The following is a 20516-nucleotide window of genomic DNA, read 5'->3' as shown; positions in this document are numbered from 1 at the left end:
AGCCTCGTTTTGTTGATGTTCTAAAGACAGAAAGCTCAGGCTCTCTCTGTTTATTGCAGTGGCGGTCGGTACCGTTTAAGATGACAGAGGACAATTTTATTTTTTATGAGCATGGCCTTATTTCTATTACAGCACATTCATATTCCATTTACCCAGCTCAATGTAGCATCAATAGGTTTAGGCTACTACATGATACTCAAATTTGCCCTATACCCATCATGAGGTTGCTACAACCTAGCCTACAAATTAAAGTTTATAACAAATTAGAGTACTCTCGGTGACAGGCAGTGTCACATTCAATAGTCCCTTGCACACTTTTGCCTGCATCTAGCTGGCTTGGGTGTAATCATTAGTCGAAAACAGTTGCAAAACGAAACTAAAACTACAGTTTATTGGAAAAATGCAGGTACATCCCTGTTTTGTTTGCTTCCGTTTAAGAAACATTTTGCAACAGAATCGGTGGAATGAATACACCCCTGATCTCCCGCACAAACAGTTCCCTTTCATAGCAGCCACATACTGCATCCTCATTTTGCTCATTGTATCATTCCTTCTTGCATCTATGTGTTCTCCTCCTCTAACCTTTTCCTTTCGCTTGGACTTCAGTGCACAACACAACAGATTTCTGTGACCAGGCAAAAAAAACTCAACAAGCAAAACCTTCATACCATAACCGCTACATAGCCTACATCGTTGTCACTATATTAGCTAACATCATAGTCAACATAGCTACTAGAACTAACACGTTAGGAAACCCACAATCCAATCCATGTGTACAATCACACAGTACAGTTTACAGCAAACAGTTTAACAATTACACAATAAATGTATAAAACCGAAAGCGTACCTTAACTTGGAAGAGTTGCAGTGTTGAATAGCCTTAGCTAACATAAATAGCATTCTTCTCTGTTTGAGTCACGTTGTGGAGTAGCCTAAATTAACTGCAATTTGCTAGTTAGGTAAGTGAAAGGTAAACAAAGAAGAAAAATACAACAAAATCAAATCAAATTGTATAGGTCACAAAATATAGCTATCTAGCTCTCTCTCTCTGTTGCTTCTCCTTCATTTTTAAAGAAATTTCTTCTAAACTGTTCAACTACTTATTGTCTTTCTCTGAGTCACCAAACTTTATGCACTGCAGTGCTATGCTTTCAGTACTAGATTCATGTTCTGATACTTTGATTGAATGGACTACATGTCAGTTCATTCTGCATTAGCTCTGATGGGTTGGAAGACGTCCTCTGGAAGTCGTCATAATTAATGTGTAAGTCTATTGAAGGGGGTGAGAACCATGAGCCTCTTTGGTTTTGTATTGAAGTCAATGTACTAAGAGGAGGATGGAAAATAGCTTTCTTCTGGCTACACTTTGGTGCTACCCTAGAGGGTTCTGTTGAGGCAACTGTAGACCTTTATTTCAAAACAGTGTATTTTAATCAGTTATTTGGTGATGTGAATATATTTAGTATAGTTTTATCTAAAAATAGTAACTTTTTTAATGTTTAACAATTTTAATTTTAATTTCATTTCACTGAGGAGGATGGTCCTCCCCTTCCTCCTCTGAGAAGCCTCCACTGGTGTATTGGACTATCTCCATGCCAAGGATTTGCGCTACACCAGCCATAATAAATCTCTGACATCTTTCATTTAAGAGAAGTTTCAACATCCTCAGCTCTGGCCCAAAGTACAAAGCCCAGGCCTTTCAAGGTGGGGTTGATTTAGAGCCAAAGAGACAATTTAGATGTCTCAGCATTTCTTAATAGCCCTTTTCACCCAAAACTACAAGAGATTTTAGGGGGATACTACAAAAAAAATGTCAGTCCAAGATATGTATAAAAAAATTTGCTCATAAGTTATTAATTGGTCTTACCTGCAATTTACAGCTAAACGATTAGATGTCCTGAATTCAAAAAGCAGGTTATAGCCTCTAAATGATTGCATCAAGAAAGCAATGAATGACATATGTGCTTTCATTTTGAATTGTACAAACAGTACAACTTTCGAAATATTAGACGGATTAGAAGTTTACATCTCAAGAACGTTTTGTTAAATTTACAACTTCAACCTTAACTGCTGTATTTCTCGAAGATGAACTAAACAAACTATACTCAACCTATATGACTGACAATTATTATCATTTTACACAGTACATAGCCAGTTCCATTACGGGTACAGTATACTGTATTCAAACATCACACCCTCTTGAATGCTGAGGATGTTGTCCACTGCTGACCTGTCGGAGAGTGCATGGTGTGCAGGCATCTTAACGATCTGCATCAAAAGCTTGTTATCACCTTGTGTGATGTCTAGACTGCAGTCAATGCAGGCATTTTGCATTTCTTATCATGCAAATAAATGAGTTTTCCATCGACTTGCAGTCTCCCAAAAATGAGGTTGGTGGGTGATTGTGGTGATCCTGCAAGGCATGAGACGCCATGTGGGAGTCTATGAAGTGCAGATCATGTCATTTTGCGGGTACATTTTACTCCCTCGACATTAATTCAATCATCAGGTCCAGACTAAATTGTTGAAAGCTGAATTCCAAATCAATTGGATGCTGATTGCCTGAAAACCTATATTTGACCTGAGTTTGGGATGGTTTAGGAGAAACACATTATGTGCTAGGCGCTGTTGGATGATGGTCTGGATTAGCCGATAAATAAGGGAATCAATTTGTCTGACACTAATACAATGGTATCAACACAGTTGTCAAGTCACAACAGTATTGTAAGACAAAAGACAGATGAGCTGGATGATAGAAAATAATTTGCCATTCCCTAGTTATTAGTGTCAGATGTTATAATTAAGCAATAAGGCACGAGGGGTTGTGGTATATGGCCAATATACCACAGCTAAGGGCTGTTCTTAAGCACAACGCAACACGGAGTGCCTGGATACAGCCCTTAGCCGTGGTATATAGGCCATATACCACAAACCCCCGAGGTGCCTTATTGCTATTATAAACTGGTTACCAACCTAATTAGAGCAGTAAAAATATTTATTTTGTCATACCCGTGGTATACGGTCTGATATACCATTGCTGTCAGCCAATCAGCATTCAGGGCTCGAACCACCCAGTTTATAATATATATATATTTATATTATTATCCAATAACAGGACTAAAAACAGAATGTGATAGTGGAAGCATCTTAAGGCAAGATTGCAAGATTCCACATAAAAACCAAGTACTTCTCAGAGAATCCAATAGAGCAGATTGTGATTTGAAGTAAGCCAAACTGTTGGCCAAGAAAGTTAGTTTAAGCAAGTAAATAGTGGCAATTCAGTACCATGGTTAAGGATAGAGCATTATATGAGAGAGCTATTACGACTGAGTGCCAACAATAACCATATGAGATGCATATATTAAGCATGGCAGACTCAAACTGACATGTACTGTAGCTCATAATGTTGGTAATAATGTCTTATTAGCCCCGTATGGGAATTCACCCAACTTATTGTGTGAAGCTTGTGGAAGGCTACCCGAAATGTTTGACCCAAGTTAAACAATTTTACAGCAATGCTACCAAATACTAATTGAGACTATGTAAACTTCTGACCCACTGGGAATCTGATGAAAGAAAGAAAATCTGACATTTCACATTCTTAAAATAAAGTGGTGATCCTAACTGACCTAAAACAGGGAATTCTTACTAGGATTAAATGTCAGGAATTGTGAAAAACTGAGTTTAAATGTATTTGGCTAAGGTGTATGTAAACTTCCGACTTCGCCTGTATTTCTATGTACATATTCTTATTCATTCCTTTACATTTGTGTGTATAAGGTAGTTGTTGTGAATTTGTTACATTACTTGTTAAATATTACTGCACTTTCGGAACTAGATGCACAAGCATTTTGCTACACTCGCATTAACATCTGCTAACCATGTGTATGTGACAAATAATATTTGATTTGATGACCCAGGTACTGTCATTTTTATATTTTATTTAACTAGGCAAGTCAGCTAAGAACAAATTCCTATTTACAATGACGGCCTACCCCGGCCTAACCCGGATGACGCTGGTCCAATGGGACGCCCTATGGGACTCCCAATCACGGACGGACGGATGTGATACAGCCTGGATTCTAACTAGGGACTGTAGTGATGCCTCTTGCACTGAGATGCAGTGCCTGCACCACTCGGGAGCCCTTGTTACATCTGCTTCCTTTCAGAGAACACAGGACCAAAGAGTTTGTTTACTCAAACGCTCTTCTTTGAGCTGTTTTGAAATTAGCGGTCACCCTGACTCTGAAGGGCATTTGAAGGATAAAAACATATTTTTTGGTAGTTTTCTTAAAAGGTCGGAAAAAAGTATTGAGTATAATAGTAATGCAAACTTCAGTCAAAAATGTCAGTCCTCTAAGGTAACATTGGTGCTTATTTTACTCTTACGCTTTTTCCCATATTTTCCAGCATAAATATTTTAAATGGGTTAAAGTAGGAAGATTATTTGACAAGAGTCCACAAGAACACAGTGGCCTCAATCATTCTTAAATGGTAGAAGTTTGGAACCACTAAGACTCTTCTTAGGGCTGGCCGCCCGGCCAAACTGAGCAATCGAGGGAGGAGGACCTTGGTCAGGAAGGTGACAAAGATCCAGATGGTCCCTCTAACAGAGCTCCAGAGTTCCTCTGTGAAGATGAGAGAACCTTCCAGAAAGACAAACATCTCTGCAGCACTGCACCAATCAGGCCTTACTGGTAGAGTGGCCAAACGGAAGCCACTCCTCAGTAAAAGCACATGACAGCCCGCTTAGAATTTATCAAAAGGCACCTAAATATTTGTTTTCCTTCTTTTCTTCCGTTGTTCATAACATAATGTTGCTGCTATTGTGTCTTATGAAAAGAGCTTCTGGACATCAGAACTGGGATTAATCACCTCAAATTGTACGAGGAGTTATTCTTCAATAAGTCGGCCGCGAGGGATGTACTGCAGACACCCGACCAGGCCCTGATCCCCGTGATTCGCTGGTGAAGGAAACAAAGATTTCGAGGCAAAAGATCCGGGTGCCTTGCGAGGAGTGACGAGTGGCCAGGGGCCTATGCATTTATGTAAACAACAGCTGGTGCACGATATCTAAGGAAGTTTTGCTCGCCTGAGGTAGAGTATCTCATGATAAGCTATAGACCACACTATCTACCTAGAGAGTTATCATCTGTATTTTTCATAGCTATCTTCTATCTATCCACCACAGAGTGAAGCTGTCACTAAAACTGCACTCAATGAGCTATATTCCGCCATAAGCAAACAGGAAAACGCTCACCATGAGCTCACCATCCTGGTGGCCGGTGACTTTAATGCAGGGAAACTTAAATCAGTTTTACCTAATTCTATCAGCATGTTAAATGTGCAACCAGAGGGAAAACAATTCTAGACCACCTTTACTCCACACACAGAGACGCGTACAAAACTCTCCCTCGCACTCACTCGCCCTCCACTCGGCACATCTGACCAAAACTCTACCCTCCAGATTCCTGCTTACAAGCAAAAATTAAAGTAGGAAGCACCAGTGACTCAGTCTATAAACAAGTGGTCAGATGAAGCAGGTTCTAAACTACAGGACTGTTTTGATAGCACAGACTGGAATATGTTCCAGGATTCTTCCTATGGCATTGAGGAGTACACCGCATCAGACATTGGCTTTATCAATAAGTGAATCGAGGATGACGTCCCCACAGTGACTGTACATACATACCCTAACCAGAAGCCATGGATTACAGGCAATATTCGCACCGAGCTAAAGGGCAGAACTGCCGCTTTCACGGAGCGGGACTCTAACCCAGAAGCTTATAAGAAATCCCACTATGTCCTCCGACGAACCATCAAACAGGCAAAGCGTCAATACAGGACTAAGATCGAATCGTACTACACCGGCTCCGACGCTCGTCGGATGTGGCAGGACTTGCAAACTATTACAGACTACAAGGGGAAGTACAACCGAGAGCTGCCCATTGACACGAGCATGACCAACTGGCACATGTCTTCAATGACATGTACAACCTCTCCCTGTCTGAGTCTGTAATACCAACATGTTTCAAGCTGACCACCATAGTCCCGTGCCCAAGAACACTAAGGTAACCTGCCTAAATGACTACCGAGCCGTAGCACTCACATCTGTAGCCATGAAATGCTTTGAAAGGCTGGTCATGGCTCACATGAACACCATTATCCCAGAAACCCTAGACCCACTCCAATTTGCATACCACACCAACAGATCCACAGATGATGCAATCTCTATTGCACTCCACACTTCCCTTTCACACCTGGACAAAAGGAACACCTATGTGAGAATGCTATTCGTTGACTACAGCTCAGCAGTCAACACCATTGTGCCCTCAAAGCTCACCACTAAGCTAAGGACCTTGGGACTAAACACCTCCCTCTGCAATTGGATCCTTGACTTCCTAACGGGCCGCCCCCAGGTGGTAAGGCAAGGTAACAATACATCGGCCACGCTGATTCTCAACACCGGGGCTCCTCAGGGGTGCGTGCTCAGTTCCCTCCTGTACTCCCTGTTCACGCATGACTGGACGGCCAGGCTCAACTCCAACACCATCATTAAGTTTGCTGATGACACAACAGTGGTGGGCCAGATCACCGATAACAATGAGACTATAGGGAGGAGGTCAGAGACCTGACCAAGTGGTGCAAGGACAACAACCTCTCCCTCAACGTGATCAAGACAAAAGAGATGATTGTGGACTACAGGAAAAGGAGGACTGAGCACGCCCCCATTCTCATCGACGTGGCTGTAGAGGAGCAGGTTGAGAGATTCAAGTTCCTTGGCGTCCACATCACTAACAAACTAACATGGTCCAAGCACATAAAGATAGTCATGAAAAGGGCACGACAAAACCCCTCAGGAGAAAATTTGGCATTGGGTCCTCAGATCCTCAAAAGGTTTTACAGCTGCACCATCGAGAACATCCTGACGGGTTGCATCACTGCCTCGTATGGGATAAGGATAGAGCATTATATGAGAGAGCTATTACGACTGAGTGCCAACAATAACCATATGAGATGCATATATTAAGCATGGCAGACTCAAACTGACATGTACTGTAGCTCATAATGTTGGTAATAATGTCTTATTAGCCCCGTATGGGAATTCACCCAACTTATTGTGTGAAGCTTGTGGAAGGCTACCCGAAATGTTTGACCCAAGTTAAACAATTTTACAGCAATGCTACCAAATACTAATTGAGACTATGTAAACTTCTGACCCACTGGGAATCTGATGAAAGAAAGAAAATCTGACATTTCACATTCTTAAAATAAAGTGGTGATCCTAACTGACCTAAAACAGGGAATTCTTACTAGGATTAAATGTCAGGAATTGTGAAAAACTGAGTTTAAATGTATTTGGCTAAGGTGTATGTAAACTTCCGACTTCGCCTGTATTTCTATGTACATATTCTTATTCATTCCTTTACATTTGTGTGTATAAGGTAGTTGTTGTGAATTTGTTACATTACTTGTTAAATATTACTGCACTTTCGGAACTAGAAGCACAAGCATTTTGCTACACTCGCATTAACATCTGCTAACCATGTGTATGTGACAAATAATATTTGATTTGATGACCCAGGTACTGTCATTTTTATATTTTATTTAACTAGGCAAGTCAGCTAAGAACAAATTCCTATTTACAATGACGGCCTACCCCGGCCTAACCCGGATGACGCTGGTCCAATGGGACGCCCTATGGGACTCCCAATCACGGACGGACGGATGTGATACAGCCTGGATTCTAACTAGGGACTGTAGTGATGCCTCTTGCACTGAGATGCAGTGCCTGCACCACTCGGGAGCCCTTGTTACATCTGCTTCCTTTCAGAGAACACAGGACCAAAGAGTTTGTTTACTCAAACACTCTTCTTTGAGCTGTTTTGAAATTAGCGGTCACCCTGACTCTGAAGGGCATTTGAAGGATAAAAACATATTTTTTGGTAGTTTTCTTAAAAGGTCGGAAAAAAGTATTGAGTATATTAGTAATGCAAACTTCAGTCAAAAATGTCAGTCCTCTAAGGTAACATTGGTGCTTATTTTACTCTTACGCTTTTTCCCATATTTTCCAGCATAAATATTTTAAATGGGTTAAAGTAGGAAGATTATTTGACAAGAGTCCACAAGAACACAGTGGCCTCAATCATTCTTAAATGGTAGAAGTTTGGAACCACTAAGACTCTTCTTAGGGCTGGCCGCCCGGCCAAACTGAGCAATCGAGGGAGGAGGACCTTGGTCAGGAAGGTGACAAAGATCCAGATGGTCCCTCTAACAGAGCTCCAGAGTTCCTCTGTGAAGATGAGAGAACCTTCCAGAAAGACAAACATCTCTGCAGCACTGCACCAATCAGGCCTTACTGGTAGAGTGGCCAAACGGAAGCCACTCCTCAGTAAAAGCACATGACAGCCCGCTTAGAATTTATCAAAAGGCACCTAAATATTTGTTTTCCTTCTTTTCTTCCGTTGTTCATAACATAATGTTGCTGCTATTGTGTCTTATGAAAAGAGCTTCTGGACATCAGAACTGGGATTAATCACCTCAAATTGTACGAGGAGTTATTCTTCAATAAGTCGGCCGCGAGGGATGTACTGCAGACACCCGACCAGGCCCTGATCCCCGTGATTCGCTGGTGAAGGAAACAAAGATTTCGAGGCAAAAGATCCGGGTGCCTTGCGAGGAGTGACGAGTGGCCAGGGGCCTATGCATTTATGTAAACAACAGCTGGTGCACGATATCTAAGGAAGTTTTGCTCGCCTGAGGTAGAGTATCTCATGATAAGCTATAGACCACACTATCTACCTAGAGAGTTATCATCTGTATTTTTCATAGCTATCTTCTATCTATCCACCACAGAGTGAAGCTGTCACTAAAACTGCACTCAATGAGCTATATTCCGCCATAAGCAAACAGGAAAACGCTCACCATGAGCTCACCATCCTGGTGGCCGGTGACTTTAATGCAGGGAAACTTAAATCAGTTTTACCTAATTCTATCAGCATGTTAAATGTGCAACCAGAGGGAAAACAATTCTAGACCACCTTTACTCCACACACAGAGACGCGTACAAAACTCTCCCTCGCACTCACTCGCCCTCCACTCGGCACATCTGACCAAAACTCTACCCTCCAGATTCCTGTTTACAAGCAAAAATTAAAGTAGGAAGCACCAGTGACTCAGTCTATAAACAAGTGGTCAGATGAAGCAGGTTCTAAACTACAGGACTGTTTTGATAGCACAGACTGGAATATGTTCCAGGATTCTTCCTATGGCATTGAGGAGTACACCGCATCAGACATTGGCTTTATCAATAAGTGAATCGAGGATGACGTCCCCACAGTGACTGTACATACATACCCTAACCAGAAGCCATGGATTACAGGCAACATTCGCACCGAGCTAAAGGGCAGAACTGCCGCTTTCACGGAGCGGGACTCTAACCCAGAAGCTTATAAGAAATCCCACTATGTCCTCCGACGAACCATCAAACAGGCAAAGCGTCAATACAGGACTAAGATCGAATCGTACTACACCGGCTCCGACGCTCGTCGGATGTGGCAGGACTTGCAAACTATTACAGACTACAAGGGGAAGTACAACCGAGAGCTGCCCATTGACACGAGCATGACCAACTGGCACATGTCTTCAATGACATGTACAACCTCTCCCTGTCTGAGTCTGTAATACCAACATGTTTCAAGCTGACCACCATAGTCCCGTGCCCAAGAACACTAAGGTAACCTGCCTAAATGACTACCGAGCCGTAGCACTCACATCTGTAGCCATGAAATGCTTTGAAAGGCTGGTCATGGCTCACATGAACACCATTATCCCAGAAACCCTAGACCCACTCCAATTTGCATACCACACCAACAGATCCACAGATGATGCAATCTCTATTGCACTCCACACTGCCCTTTCACACCTGGACAAAAGGAACACCTATGTGAGAATGCTATTCGTTGACTACAGCTCAGCAGTCAACACCATTGTGCCCTCAAAGCTCACCACTAAGCTAAGGACCTTGGGACTAAACACCTCCCTCTGCAATTGGATCCTTGACTTCCTAACGGGCCGCCCCCAGGTGGTAAGGCAAGGTAACAATACATCGGCCACGCTGATTCTCAACACCGGGGCTCCTCAGGGGTGCGTGCTCAGTTCCCTCCTGTACTCCCTGTTCACGCATGACTGGACGGCCAGGCTCAACTCCAACACCATCATTAAGTTTGCTGATGACACAACAGTGGTGGGCCAGATCACCGATAACAATGAGACTATAGGGAGGAGGTCAGAGACCTGACCAAGTGGTGCAAGGACAACAACCTCTCCCTCAACGTGATCAAGACAAAATAGATGATTGTGGACTACAGGAAAAGGAGGACTGAGCACGCCCCCATTCTCATCGACGTGGCTGTAGAGGAGCAGGTTGAGAGATTCAAGTTCCTTGGCGTCCACATCACTAACAAACTAACATGGTCCAAGCACATCAAGATAGTCATGAAAAGGGCACGACAAAACCCCTCAGGAGAAAATTTGGCATTGGGTCCTCAGATCCTCAAAAGGTTTTACAGCTGAACCATCGAGAACATCCTGACGGGTTGCATCACTGCCTCGTATGGAAACTGCTCGGCCTCCGACCGCAAGGCACTACAGAGGGTAGTGCGTACGGCCACCCTAGTCATAGACTGTTCTCTCTGCTACCGCACGGCAGGAGGTACCAGAGCGCTAAGTCTAGGTCCAAGAGGCTTCTAAACAGTTTCTACCCTTAAGCCATAAGACTCCTGAACAGAGAATCAAATGGCTACCCAGACTATTTGCACCCACCCCCCCACCACCACCCACTACACTGCTATTACTCTCCATTATTATCTACGCATAGCCACTTTAATAACCCTACCTGCATTTAAATAATTACCTCAATTTTCTCAACACCGGTGCCTCCGCACATTGACACATTGACTCTGAACTGGTACCCCTGTATATAGCCCCGCTACTGTTATTTACTGCTGCTCCTTAATTATTTGTTTTTCTTATCTCTTCCTTTTTTTGTTATTTTCTTAAAACTGCATTGTTGGTTAAGGACTTGCAAGTAAGCATTTCACTGTACGGTCTACACCTGCTGTATTCAGAGCATGTGAAAAATACATTTTTATTTGATTTAACATTTCAATTGATTTGACTCTCAGATCATGAGAAACAAGATTCTCTAGTCTGATGAAACCAAATGAACTCTTTGGCCTGAATGCCAAGCGTCACGTCTGGAGGAAACCTGGCAGCAGCCCTACGGTGAAGCATGGTGGTGGCAGCATTATGCTGAAGGGATGTTTTTAAGAAGCAGGGACTGGGAGACTTGTCAGGATCAAGGGCAATATGACAGAGAAAAGTACAGAGAGATCCTTGATGAACTGCTCCAGAGCGCTCAGGATCTCATACTGAGGTAAAGGTTCACCTTCTAACAGGACAACGACCCTAAGCACACAGTCAAGACATCGCAGGAGCGGCTTCGGGTAAAGTCTCTGAATGTCCTTGAGTGGCCCAGCCAGAGCCCGGTCTTGAACCCAATCTAACATCTCTGGAGAGACCTGACAATAGATGTGCAGCTACGCTGCCCATCCAACTTGACAGAGCTTGAGAGGATCTGCAGAGAAGAATGAGATAAACTCCAAGCTTGAAGCGTCATACCCAAGAAGACTCAAGGCTGTAATTGCTGCCAAAGGTGCTTTAATAAAGTACTGGGTAAAGGGGGTCAGAATACTTATGTAAATGTGATATTTCTGTTAACTAAAAACCTGTTTTAGTTTTGTCATCTTGGGGTATTGTGTAGATCGATTAAGGGGGAAAAGATTTAATACATTTTTTAATAAGGCTGTAAGATAACAAAATGTGGAAAAAGTCAAGGGGTCTGAATACTTTCCAAATGCACTGTACAGTAGCAGTAGGATTAACCCTGAATGTGAATCAGATCATGATGGCATGCCACATTGGCTAGAGCAAAACCTAAACCTCATCCTACTGTATATCACCAAGTGTATGACTTCAAGAACTAATAAACGTGAAAATTGTATTTTAAAGCTTATTCAGTGAATGTGGGGCTCTTACATTGGATATATTTACATTTGTTTTATAAGGGATACAAATGTTAACCCAATGTCAATGTGAAGTATTTACCGCAAACAAATGTCATTTTCCATTGCCATTAAGCAAAGAGAGATCGCCCAGATTTGGTAAGAATCCATATACAGGAAACCAATATCCCAAATTCAGTGTTATCCAGTGGTGTTGGCGCTGGGTTTTCAACTGGGCTATAATTCTGTCTGACATGACTGGCCCACATTCCACCCTCTTGTTTAACCAGAATGACCCTGAGAAATAGACAGTTAGTAGAGATAAGATTACAGCATTAATTCACAGAAGGCAAGAAAAGATTAGCAATGATTAAATAAAATATTTGGGCATAGTAATTCTATAATCCTACTTTTGGATTGTGTTGCCTGGAGTGGCACCATGTGCCTCTACCAGCGCTGGCTATGAAAGTAAGATTTATCATATTCATTTTGCAAGGTGCCTCGCCGGGTTTGACATGAAAAGGTTAACAATGGCAGACATCTGTGTCAGTTGCCAATTGAACCATTTCTAACGGGGTGGTCCTCTACTTATGCACTGCCTGAATTGGTAGTGGCCTGGGATGAGACCCCATGGGAAATGTATGCAAATATACTTGACCCCCATTCCCAAGAGACAATAGGTTGCTGCTCTAAATTAATATCAGGCAATTCCAATGTTTCCATTTGGTTTCTGTTAGGAGGAAATATTCAATCTGGGGGCTTCCACCTCTACCAATCCAGCTAAGTACTTCCACTCCCAGTAGCAGCGGTAGTGAGCAGCAGCCCTGTGAGAAATTACTGTACAGGTCAGCTGTGGGTAAGAACCATTAGAGATTTCTGGGTAATTCACATTTGATAAATATCATTCATATTTATATATATATATATATATATATATATATATTCATATTTGATAAATATGATCCTGGTGCTTTGACATTGAATGACTATGCATGCCTACAGCGCTAGGAAGTGGAGAACCTCAAATACCTACCATCACTCCGCAACAAAAAGTCAGAGCCAGGAAACCACTGTGTGATTAATTGTTTTTAAAGGAAAGGTAAGATGAGTTCTGAGAAGGCTCCAAAAAGGGTATATTATTTGCTGTGGGCTAGAATAATAAGGGTATATTGAACTTCATTCTTTAGACTTGCATACAAATATGTATGGTGTCATCAATCCAAAATCATTATACATCACCTCGAAGGGAGAGGAGCCTCAAGTAATCTTCATATGTCACCAAATTGACTCCACAGCAAGAGGTGCAAGAACATCCATTTTTTTCTAATCGCTACCACAATCGCTCCAGGCAAATACTGTAGCAAGGAACAGTCAGACCAGTCATATTACTGTAGCATAAACACTCTCGGCCTTTGTAGTTTAATACAAGGTCATGAAGACAGTTTGGCTCAACATATTTGCCTATCATCAGTATTCCTCAATAGCCTGGGGCATTAAGTATCTCTCTAGAGCCTCACGAGTGGCGCAGAGGTCTAAGGCATCGCAGTGCTTGAGGCTTCATTACAGACCTGGGTTTGATCCCAGGCTGTGTCATAGCCAGCCTAGACCGGGAGGACCCATGAGACAGCACACAATTGGCCCAGCGTCGTCCGGGTTAGGAGAGGGTTTGGCTGGCCGGGATGTCCTTGTCCCATCGTGCACAATCCAGGCGTGGAAAGCTCTTAGAGACTTACCCAGAAAGACAGCTGTAACCGCAACTCCTTGTGACGGGCCGGGTGCATGCACGCTGACTTTGCTCGCCAGTACAGTGTTTCCTCCGACACATTGGTGTGACTGGCTTCTGGGTTTAGTGAGCAATGTGTCAAAAAGCAATGTGACTTGGCAGGGTTGTGTTTCGGAGGACGCATGGCTTTCGACCTTTGCCTCTCCTGAGTCCATACGGGCGTTCCAGCAATGGAACAAGACTAATTACCATTTGGGGAGAATTTTAAAAAAGAAATCTCTCCACATCTCAGAGTTTCTAATCAAGGCCTCACAGTAAACCAGTGTCATGGATGGCACGCTCATTTCGACCAATTCCCACACTTGCACAAACAAACGCCTTGAACATGATGATACAACGCCATGGGGAACAACACAACACATTTTTTTTATTGAATCTTTATTTCACTAAGTCAGTTAACATTAATCAGACATGTTAACTGTTTCAGTCCGTGATATAAGCACAGAATTTTGGCAGATATGCCAAGCAAAGCGTCACCTGCAAATAATCATTGGCACAGCAAACGGCGCAACAGGTAATGGGCAATGCAGTGAAGTACATACTGTCCGGTAATTGACTCCATAATTGTGTTTGCTCTAACTAAGCCGGTGGATTTCTTAGATTGGTTCTGCTGGCATTTTCATTTCTTCCTCCAACAAACTCTAATAACAAGCTAATCCCATCGCGCACAATCCTGTTTGAGCAAATTTTGCCATGCAGTCTGTCAACACAGCTGTCCTCTAACACTCACTTCATAGCAAGTGCCTTCAGATAGTATTCACACCCCTTGACTTTTCCCATGTTTTGTTGTGTTAGAAAGTGTGACTAAAATGGATTTAATTGTCATTTTTTTGTCAACGATCTACACAAAATACTCTAATGTCAAAGGGGAATAAAAATATACTTGCAAAAAAAATAAAAATAAAATTAAAACACGAATATATCTGAATTAGATAAGTATTCAACCCTCAGTCAATACAAGTTAAAATCACAATTGGCAGCGGTTACAGCTGTCTTTCTGGGTAAGTCTCTAAGAGCTTTCCCCACCTGGATTGTGCAACATTTACCCATTATTCTTTCAACAGTTCTTCAAGCTCTGTCAATTTGGTTGTTAATCATTGACAACCATTTTCTAGATCTTGACATAGATTTTCAAGCAGACTTAAGACTGAACAGGTTTTCCTCTAGGATTTTGCCTGTGCTTACCACTTAGTTTATTTTTATCCTGAAAAACTCCCCAGTCCTTAACGATTACAAGCAAACCCATAACATAATGCAGCCACGACTACAGGGGTTCCTCCTTAAAAGTTGGTAGCGTACTGCGGCGCAGCTTGCATGGTGCCGGAGAATTCTATGGCATGTTATTTAAGTGTGAATCACTGGTACCATTAATGCTAGTTAGTGCTAGTTTGATCACCAGAGGGTATCTTTGAGAAGCATTTGGTAGCCTTCAACAATGACTGTACTAGAGAATGCGGGCACGCAGGAGACTGGGGTTCAATTCCCCGACGGGGAGGAAGGAGTAGGCTGTCCTTGTAAATAATATTTTTTTCTTAACTGACTTGCCTAGTTAAATAAAGGTTACACTAAGAGCATAACATTTATACACCCTAATTTTATTTTTCTAATCTAACCAATACCGAAACGGAGATTCAGTGAAAATAAAAATCTCATTGATTTATCAAGACCAGTCCCCATGCTTGTTTCAGAGCAGCACGAAACGGTGCTAAAATAGTTGTAGGCTATTGCTTCTACGTTCAATATGATCTTTAAATAAATAAGACCTATACCACTTTTAACAGCACATTACTCAACACTAGTGAGACTCATGTCGCTTACGATAGACCTAAAGTATATTAAAAAAATATAATGTTACTCTCCGCCAATAATTACATATAGAGGATTGGAGGATATTTCTGTAATTCAGTGATATTTATTCCCATAGTAATTCGTAATGGAACCATCACTAAATAAACATCGGCATTTTGAAAGAGTTTTTTTTATCATTATTTTATTAATGAAAGCATAAAGATGCCATTATTAGTTACATTGCACCTTCAAACTTATCACAGACTGGCACTAAGAACAGAACAGCGGGAAAGTTTCCCTAGTCAGCGCCATTTTTAGTGCAAAGCCCCTTAAAGGGTTGCCAGGGTGTCGGGGTGGGGGTCCACCCCCTCACTCTTCCTCTGCCTCCCTTCCCCATGGGCTAGGTCAGTCTTCTGTGTGCGGGCTCTGCGGCCCATCCCGTGCCCCCTGCCCTCGTGCCTTGAACCTCGCACGCTTTCAATGGATACAGCTGGAGAACTGCAAGGCAATCCCATTGTGTTCGGGAGCCATGACCAATATGACCAATATGTATTGTCCTGCTAATAACAGGGTTGATAATATATCTGTGAGAATATCCAACAGGCTTTTATATCATTCTAAATTAATAATAATAATCGCTTTGTTTAAAAAAATAACAATATTTTGGAGATTATTTAGCTTTCAAATAACATAAAATGAGCGAGAAAAAGGCTGCTCTTGAACATGGGGTGAGACATTGTTACTAATGTGTAAAAAAAAGCCAGTTCATTTAGAATTATTTATTTCTATTTTTAGAGGGGGGAAAAAACAAAAACCTACAATCATCTCATGGGTCTCCCAGCAGAGGCCGGCACAGGTATTGAACCAGCATCTATAGCAACACAACTTGCACTGTTATGCAGTGTCTTAGACCGTTGCACCACTCAGGCACTGTATAACATGACTGGTCGGAAGTGGCCTACAGTACTACAGTAAGAGCAAAATAATCCTAACAAAATAAAATAATAAAATCCTTAGTGTAACAACAGTTTTAGTAATACTGAAGTTGTGCACAATTATCTGTTTCTATTTAGGTTTATGTCGCCCATTCATTGTCAGTTAGAGACACAGTAGGACCCAAAAGCATAATCAGTGCTCTAACTCCCCCTGGTCTGGGGCAATTAAGTGGTGACGCAGGGTACCGTACAAAACCACAAATTACCTCTAAGTCCTGCGGCGTAAGCTCTGAACTTTTAAAGGAGGAACCACTGTATGCTTGAAAATATGGAGAGTGGTACTCAGTATTGTGTTGTATTGGATTTTTCCCAAATACAATACTATTCAGGACAAAAAGTGAATTGCTTTGCAACAGTTTTTGCAGGATTACTTTAGTGCTTTGTTGCAAACAGGATTGATGTTTTGAATATGTTTTATTCTCTACAGGCTTTCTTTTCACTCTGTCAACTAGGTTAATATTGTGGAGTAACTACAATGTTGTTGATCCATCCTCAGTTTTATCAATTCAACTCTGTAAATGTTTTAAAGTTATCACTCCCCGGCAACTGAGCTAGGAAGGACACCCGTGTCTTTGTCATAAAGGGGTTGAATACTTGACTCAAGACATTTCAGATTTACATTTTTAATTCCTTTGTAATAATTTCAGAAAACATAATTCCACTTTGACATTATCGGGTATTGTCTGTAGGCCAGTGACAAAAACATCTCCATTTAATCCATTTTAAATTCAGGCTGTAACACAAAATGTGGAAAAGGTCAAGGGGTGTGAATACTGTCTGAAGGCACTGTATGCATACTGTCATTGTCCTCAGGGTAGGGAGGCATGTACCCATAACAGTGAGATTTGACAATGGCAACAGGTATGAACTGAACTCATTTGACAATTATTTGAAAACTTCCTGACAATATTTTACAAACGCATGTTTTTGGCTCAACTGATTGTTGATAGATAACTGAACATTAAAAAGGTTGAAACTGCATTTGGCTGAATCTAAATGCCTGTATTTTAAATGTTATTTTTTGAGGGGAAACTATCTCAAACTTGACAAGAGAAATGTCTTTTGAAAGAGCAACATACAGCATACACATCAGACTGTAATATCTCCTTACAAATGCAGACTGCATGTTATAAAGCTCTCAAAAACGACTCAAAGAAGAATTATTGCATCCGCAGTCAGTTACTGAGATCCTCAAATGTAATTCATTAGTATTGTGATTGCAACTCAGAAGACGTGACCATACCACCTGATGAAATGACCCAAACATATACTGTATCACAGATACTGAATATGAACTAGAGAAGTTAGCAGAACGGGGAATGATTAACTTGGTCGCTGTTCAAAACTATATCTATAATCTACAAGGAAGAATTCATCAGCTGTTAGGGCTCCATCCTACCAATCACTGACATCAAATGTGTCATTAGCCCGTGGTTTGAAGAGAGGATAATGATGCAACCAGTGTCTGTGTGGTTTGGCAATCGAACATATTAAGGCCTCCGTGCCTGTAGAAAATTCAACTTGACAGTCAGTATGGAGTCATGAGTGGCTGAGAGATCCATTGGCCTTGTGTCGTTCTGGTGTTTAATTGGCCTACTTTCTTCTTTCCATCTTCGCCAGAGGAGAGTTTGCTTGCGATGTTCTCAAAACAGATCTTCAGTGATGCCTTGTGTGGATGTGTGGTGCACACGGTAGTCCATCCAATAGGGTGAAAGTGTCAACGCTTAAATATCTAGCGCGTCTTCCAATTGTCTGTATTGCTCACTCGCTTCACTCGGAGCACTATACAGTAGAACTGTGATATTTAAAAGGGGCTTGCCAGTTAATAATCCGCTCAACTGAAAGGGCTCCTTTGGGTTGCTAGACATTTGCGTTATACACCCACCCATCCAAAACGGTGTACTGCACACAAAAATAGATACTTTCGTGTGCCTGTCACAAATTTCCAATAGGCAATTTGTGTCTATTTCACAATAATCTGTGATACTGGTTTGACTTTTTACAGCAGTCTAATTAATGTGTCGGGGTGCTGTGACGTGTTATTGAAGGCTAAATAAAACAGACCCTAGTGTTCCCGCTTCTCACCCCTCTCAGTAAACTACTCTGGCCCCGGGCATGGTACAATAGGGGAGCAGAAACCTTGATGTTATAAACCTTGTCCTTCACCTTTAGTGATTGATTAAATTAGCAAGGCACACACTCCCACCAGCTGCCAGCGATGGGATAGCACACTTTTATAGACACCTATAAATTGAAAGGATAGAACAGGTACAGAAAACGTATATAGAGAAAGGTGAGGCTGCACAATTTTGAAGAACTCAGTGGACTGCAAGAGAATGAACGGCTACACACAAAAAGGGAGTCCACTTTGATGATGACTAGGAAGAGCAGTTTGCGCTGGTCAATGTCATGGTATTGTACTGAGCCCTTGCCTATGTGGACTTAGTGGAAATTGTCAGCGGCATCCCACTCACTTCAGCTGAACCAGACGGATAAAAAAGGCACTGTCCTGGTGGTCTTCAAACACTGCAAGACATAAGTCTTAATTCCCTTTATGACGCCACAGTGTTTGTTTCTCCAAAGGGACACCCAGGAGGCTTCTTTAAAAATAAATCACTGATGACTGGACCAGGGAGCACAACCTCCGTCAATCCTGGTCCTCTCTGAAGGGAGGCTCAGGCGGCAGGCATATAGGCGGCAGAGGCCCATTGGATTTCATGATCTCATCTCTGTCATTCTCACAGCCTGCTCTCCAAGAGCTGCATGTCTGACTTACAGTGGTGAGGGCAAAGCAATAATTCCCTACGCACTGGGGAGTCTGTCAGAAAGAGGCCTCTCCTATCAATGCCGCACAAGCCCTGACAGCACAGCAAGAGGAGGAATAAACATCTGAGACTGAGGATTTGGAACAGCAGAGAATGTCAAGAGAGTGAGGGGGAGCAAAGGTGCATAGAGGAACAGTGCTTTGTTAGTCTGGTAAATAACTTTTTTGAATCCAACGTGAGGCAGAGCAGGTGTACAGGATTTATTTCCTCAGAGGTTACTTCAGTGATGACGACAGTGAATAAAAGATTGATTGAGTTAAATCAATTAATTAAATAATAAATGACTTCATGAAATTAACAAAACTGATAATTGATTTGCCAAAAAAGCCCAAAAGCAAATATCAAACTGTGTCTGGCAGGTAGGCAAGATATCAAATTCCAAAAGCAGCCCTGTATCGATCAAACACTTCACTGTGATTATTTTTGGTACAAACTTCAATTGCCTGTCAACCGTTGCTTTCAGCCAAATTTCTAAAAGCAGATAGTTAAGGTTCTGTTCTGTTTTCACTTTAATGCACTAACAATTGAAATAAAATAAAAGTAAATGCCCCAACCCTAAAATAGAGACAGTGCTGTCATCATGGTATTGGAGTCCTTTAGCACTATTTGCGGAATATATATCATTCAGTTTGATTATAGTTTTTTTTTTTAATTAAAGACTGGAGTCCTGGTGAAGGGTGCTGTTTTGGTACAAAAAAAATCGATTTGGTCTGAAAATATTGCATTGTAAAATAGAGATATGAAAATTGTGATGCATTCTGTACAAAGACCCAGACCTTGAACAGTGGCATATGGCTATTAGAAAGCATTTGTTCTATTCCTGCAATCATTAGTTGCTTGGTATATTGAGACACAAGGCAAACCTTTCATCAGAATCATCAGTTAACAATTCTACATATTGTGGTGTATTCTAAATGATTTCTACTTGTTAATGGGATTATTCCAGAAAGTTTAGCAGCAACTGTGCAGAGGAGAATACATTTGTCTCCAGTTAATCATTCTGTGCTTACGGACAAAATGTCCCTCTGTGAATTCATTGCTTATTCCATCCCTCAAAGCT

General features: G+C 41.7%; 1 protein-coding gene across 1 annotated transcript in view; it reads right to left on the bottom strand.

The window, feature by feature from the left end:
• Positions 1 to 20516, bottom strand: part of LOC139418077 (transmembrane protein 132E) — a 346265-nt gene that overhangs the window by 186751 nt on the left and 138998 nt on the right. The gene's annotated exons all lie outside the window — the stretch shown is intronic.

This window comes from Oncorhynchus clarkii, chromosome 10, assembly GCF_045791955.1.
Source record: "Oncorhynchus clarkii lewisi isolate Uvic-CL-2024 chromosome 10, UVic_Ocla_1.0, whole genome shotgun sequence".
Classification (NCBI taxonomy): Eukaryota; Metazoa; Chordata; class Actinopteri; order Salmoniformes; family Salmonidae; genus Oncorhynchus; species Oncorhynchus clarkii.
Note: the sequence above shows the minus strand (reverse complement) of the source record. Positions and strands in the feature narration are given on the sequence as shown.